This window comes from Mus caroli, chromosome 2 (genome assembly GCF_900094665.2).
Source record: "Mus caroli chromosome 2, CAROLI_EIJ_v1.1, whole genome shotgun sequence".
Taxonomy (NCBI): domain Eukaryota; kingdom Metazoa; phylum Chordata; class Mammalia; order Rodentia; family Muridae; genus Mus; species Mus caroli.
Genome location: NC_034571.1, coordinates 162,028,843 through 162,034,456, shown reverse-complemented (window position 1 = coordinate 162,034,456; position 5,614 = coordinate 162,028,843). Strand labels below are relative to the sequence as shown.

Below are 5,614 nucleotides of genomic sequence, written 5' to 3'. Positions count from 1 at the left end.
AAGAAAACCCAGGAAAGAGAAAGGAGGGTTTCTAAGCTGACGGGTATTTAAGACAGCGTGGAGAAAAAGCAGGAGCCTTTTCCTTCTGGGAAGTTGGTGGAGGAGGAAGGTCAGCTGGGTGCTTTCTCTGCCTCTCTGAGCTCGCGGGCTTTCACCACCGCCTCTGACTCCCGAATCTTCATTTGGTAAGTTGAACGTGTGGGGTTTTATCATTTTATAAAATAAAACCACTCCCCATTTTTCTCTAGTTTCCTCCCCACTCCCTGAGACTTTAAAATAAGATCCTAGAAGGAAATTAAGTAGGAAATTAAGGCAGGCCATCAAGAATGTTTCTATTTCTTTGCCTGCAATGGATTACATAAGCTAGATTAAGCTAGACAGAAATCAAACACTGGTGACTCAGGCCTCTGTTGAAGCCCTGACTTTCTTGTTTTAAAAGCCTTTCTCTGTCCCCCTGGTATGTTGTGCTACTGTGAGAAAAATAAAATGGGTGTAAGTGAAGAAAAAAAACCACCCTAATTATATATCTAAGAAGTCAGTGGCTATGTTCATTAAGTAGAGTTTGGGAGGGGGGAGCCAGGCAAAATGATACCATTATTTCCATATTCATTAAAGAGCCACGAACAGATGCTTAGAATTGTCTATACTTTAATTTGGTCATTGTGCTGGCTAGTTTTATGTCAACTTGACATAAGCTAGAGTCCTCTCAAAGGAGGGAGCCTCAATTTAGAAAATGCCTCCACAACATCTGGCTGTGGGCAAGCCTGAAGGCTGTTTTCCTAATTAGTGATTGATGGGGGAGGCCCCGCCCACTGTGGGTGGGGCCATCCCTGAGCTAATGGTCCTGGGTTTTATTAGAAAGCAGGCCCAGCAAGCAGCATCCCTCCATGGCCTCTGCATGAGCTCCTGCCTCCAGGTTCCTGCCCTGTTTGAGTTCCTGTCCTGACTTCCTTCAGTGATGAACAGTGTTGTGGAAGTGTAAGCCGAATAAACACTTTTTTCCCCAAGTTGCTTTGGTCATGGTATTTCATCGCAGCAATAAGACCCTAGTTAGGACAGCCACGCTGACTCCTTAAATCCTCTGGCCAATTAGCTTGGGTCAGTGGCGCCTTGACCTGGCCCTTGCTGCATTCTGCCTGCATCTTCTGTTTTTGCTGGAATATGGTACTCTAGTCACATTGCGTGGATGGAAGGGAACAGAGGTTGGAATGTAAGCTTTCAGCTACTGTGGAGAGCCCCCCAGCAGGTGGTGCAGCTCCTCAAAGCATAGAGATTTGGGGGAGCTCCGTTGCACATTTAGTTTCCCACCTGCAAAATTGCTCATATCTGAAGACTGTGCATTCTATCCAGTGGGCGGTCTGTCAAGCAACTCTCTGGCCTCTCTACACAGGTTCCCATAACAACTGCTTTCAAGCTCATCCGTACTTTGGTCATGCTCACACACATGCATCCTTTTCCGGAATGGACTGAAGCTGATGGGTTTGGGTGGCTCCCTCCCGTGGTGATCAGGTAAGGAGGGCGTGACTCATAACTCCTATTTTAGGGCTCCTCAAAGCTGTTTGGTCGAAGACATAAAACCACAAGCAAAATATTCATGTTGAAAATTAAAAAAAAAATCATTAAAAACAAGAAGGACTATGACAAAGAGACAAAGTAAAAAAATGGAGACAGGGACTTTTAATGGTGCCGTCCTCAGAGAAGCCCGTGGTTCATATTTTTCAAATTGATTTACAATTTGAAAATCTGAATTGGCTCGTCTCGTCGCTTGGCCTCACGGCCAGAGGCTCATTTAGTCTTCCCTGAGAGAAACTGACTCTCTGCAAAGAAACCCTTACATTTTGGTGGACAAACTTCAGTTCTTACAGAGGATAAAATAATTGCCTAAATGCATGTAATAGTCTGATGCGCAGACACAGACTCAGGCGGGTAGGCAGATAATGCTTAAAAATGGCTCTCATTTTTATTTTGTGCCTCAGTCTGGCCTCAAATTTGACCTCCTCCACAGATGTGCCTCCAGGTCTGTACCCTGCTCTGCACACTCCCTCCTCCCAGCAGAGGGCCCTGGAGCTCAGCCTGGCCTCACACTCACTGTGAATCAGAACTATGACCTGAGCTTCCAGAGTTTTAGGATGCCAGGCATGTGGTACCACGCCACTCGATGGAGTGATGGGAACAGAACCCAGGTCTTTGTGCATGTTAGGCAAGCTCTCTACCGGGTGAGCCCCATCCTCAGCCCCAGATGGCCCTTGCTAATGATTTTCTTCTGCTTAATTTTTCTACCATTGAAAACAGACTGAGATGAACTGCTTTAGGGAAGGGAAGTGTCTCTTTCTCTCTCACAGACACAAACATGCACAAACATGTGTACAGTCACACACGTCCATATATACCCATACCCTCCCACACTCACCCATACACACCCACACATGCACATATAGACACATGTACACCCATATGCACAGATGTGTGTATACATACACATCACCCAGACACACTCACACACGTGCATATACACACACGTGCACAAACATGTATACACTTACACGCATCCATACACACCCACACATGTACAAATACATACATGTACACACACACACACACATGCACATATAGACACATGTACACCCATATGCACAAATGTGTGAATACATACACATCACCCATACACACCCACACAGTACATATACACACATGTGCACAAACATGTATACACTTACACGCATCCATACACACCCACACATGTACAAATACATACATGTACACACACGCACACACACCAGTTTTTGAGTGCTAGGAAGAAGACCTGTTTCTTTTCCCAAACATGGAAAAGGCAGTGTCAGTTACAGCCGTTGGCCGTGTCAGCAGCAGTGGGCCATATGGCTGTCTAGATCAATAGCGGTGTGATTTTACCAACCGTGTCATGATCTGATGTCAACCCACTCTTCCCTTCCAGAGGCCTAGATCCCCGAAGTGACTTAACCAAGGTGACATGATCATGAGTAAATGGATTATTTCAATAGTCAGTATTCAACACAAATGAATTTCTTCTTGACTTCAAAGCCTTTACTGTAAGGCACATTTTGCTGTTCCTGGCTTCCGTAGGATCTGCACCTGGGAGACCAGAGCTGCGCTGTGAAGGGCGTTTTTAGCCCACCCTTGAGGAGGAACACAACCTACTGTGACTTATCAGAATAGTCTTTTCCTTGGAACATAGGAATATGAATGACATGCTAGCTATAATCACACTACTGTAAAGAAATCCCAACTTTTGAACTTCTTTGAAAGGTCGGCTTATAATAAATCTCCCAGGTGTGTCACATGCGTGACAGACACATCAGGACATGAGCCAGGCAGGCAGCTGCCCAAGGCTTGAGGCTGGAGACCTTTCTAATCAGCACCAGAGCAAACAGGTTCCATGGGGCCTCTCTCTGCTGTCACCGGTCTCAACTGGCTGTGCAGTGGGTGAGTAGGAAGTGTTGCTTGGTATGATGTCTTTCTGCCTGGTTTATGGGTCTTTGTTAGCTTTCTCTAGCTGTGACCAAACTTTCAACCAAAACAGCTTAACAGAGGAAAGACTGCTGCTCAGTGTCCTGAAGATTTCAATCCATCGTGGCAGAGAAGATGCTGAGGAAAAGGGGGAGACAGGCAGGGGACAAGCTATGGACCTCCCCCACTTCACCACCACCAAATAACGTGCCAGTTATGAACTTGTCTTTGTTAGGGTTTTATTGCTCTGAACAGACACCATGACCAAGGCATCTCTTATAAAGAACAGCATTTAATTGGGGCTTGCTTACAGGTTCAGAGGTTCAGTCCATTACTATCAAGGTAGGAGCAGGGGAACTTCCAAGGCAGGCATGGTGCAGGCGGAGCTGAGAGTTCTACATTTTCATCTGCAGGCTTCTAAGAGAAGACTGACTTCCAGGCAGCTAGGACCAGGGTATTAAATCCTACTCCAGCAAGGCCACACCTCCTAATAGTGCCACTTCCTGGCCCAAGCAGATACAAACCTTCACAGAACTCATTAAGGGATTCATCCTTTGATTTGGCCTCAGGGTTGCGCGTGTTCCAGACACACCCAGAGGTAGGCATCATTAATTCCCTAAGTGCTCTTTATTCCAGACCAATTAGCATTAACGTTTCCCTGAGCTACATCCCCACCCCCCCAAAATGGGCTAAGGCCTTCTGTATCTCTTTGTGCAACATGGCTGTTGAATGGAGCCATCAGAGACAAGGTACCACTCCTGGGACACCAAGAGAGGCAGGCGAGAAGACACGAGGCCTCCTGAGAGTGGGGCCAACGCTGTCACCGAGTGTCACCCGCGTCCTCACTCGTGTGTCAGCTCAGATGACCTCAGTGGCAGATCTTTCCTTAGCTCACATTCTTCATCCTCAGGCTGCCCACGTGGTTAAGAAGCAGGAAAGAAAGCTGGCCTGAAGCTTTGCCCAAGAACCCTCCTGATGGCTAGCGATGAGGTTATGGAGTCTGAACTGCTGAATGGTTATCCCTAATTATAATCCAAGGTCTGTCAATCTAAATAAAAAGGATAAGGTGGGGAGCCAGCCCCTGCTATCCACTCCTCTCCATGAGCTTTTAAACTCCAATCTGTTTTCAGGATGATGCTTTGACGGGGCCTGGATTGAATAATTATCGAAATGGAACTCAGTGTTAAGTAAAACTTAACTTTTTTTTTTGCAATAAAGAATGGTTAAAATTATTATTATTATTAAAGACAGAAAGGGATACCTACTTTTTGTTTTAAATATTTGGCTCTATCCTTCACTGGGTGCCAATCTTTGACCAGAGGCATGACGGTACAACTGCCATTTTATTAATTCTTTGAGTGTGTGCGTGTGCGTGTGTACATACATGTGGAAGCCAGAGTGCTATGTCTGGTATCTTCCTCTGCCTTATTTTATTGAGCTTTTGTGACAGAGTCTCTCACTGGACTTGGAGCAGCTCACTGAGTTCCAGGAAACCTGCCTGTCTCTGCCTCCCCAGGGCTGGGATTACAGCTGTGTGTCACCTCATCCAGCTTTATGCGTGGGTTGTGCAGACCTGAAGTCAGGTCTTCATGGTTGCCATGGTTGCTTAGTAGGCTTAGTAGGCTCCTGTTTTATTTAGTGCTTTGAAAGTACTTTCGTGTTCTCTCTCTCTCTCTCCCCCCCGCCTCCACACGCGCATGTGTAAAGCATGCAAGTGCACGTATACCCATGAACACCTCTGTGTTTAGATCGACCGCAAACGTCTTACTGTTCGAGCCACCCCTCTGGTCCCTATTTAGTTCTTACAATCCCCAAAGGAAGCTTGCAAAAATTATTTTTCCTGTCTTTTCCCGGAGCTGGGGTGTCAAACACGAGGCTCTGTGCATGTGAGGCAGGTGCTCCACCTCTGAGCGTGACTTGCTTGCTCCACATGCCTCTGGTCTATCTGTTAGCAGCGTGGCTGTGCTGTTCATTGGCTGCCTGACTTTTGGGAGAGACGTTTCCCTCTCCTGTTTCTCCGTTCATGAAGTATAGCACCTTCATGCGTATCACTTAGTGTATCATAAGTGCCCCATTGAGATGCGTATTCCTGGATCTGCAGAGATGGCCCAGTGGTTAAGAGCACTGG

At 46.5% G+C, this 5,614-nt stretch overlaps 1 long non-coding RNA gene across 1 annotated transcript in view; it reads left to right on the top strand.

The window, feature by feature from the left end:
• LOC110309358 overlaps positions 1-4,749 on the top strand; it is a 9,647-nt gene extending 4,898 nt beyond the window's left edge. Inside the window, exons 2-3 of the long non-coding RNA XR_002379693.2 lie at positions 1,391-1,509; positions 3,103-4,749. This is a non-coding gene — a long non-coding RNA (uncharacterized LOC110309358). The remainder of the gene's footprint in view (positions 1-1,390; positions 1,510-3,102) is intronic.
• Positions 4,750-5,614: the final 865 nt, after the last annotated feature.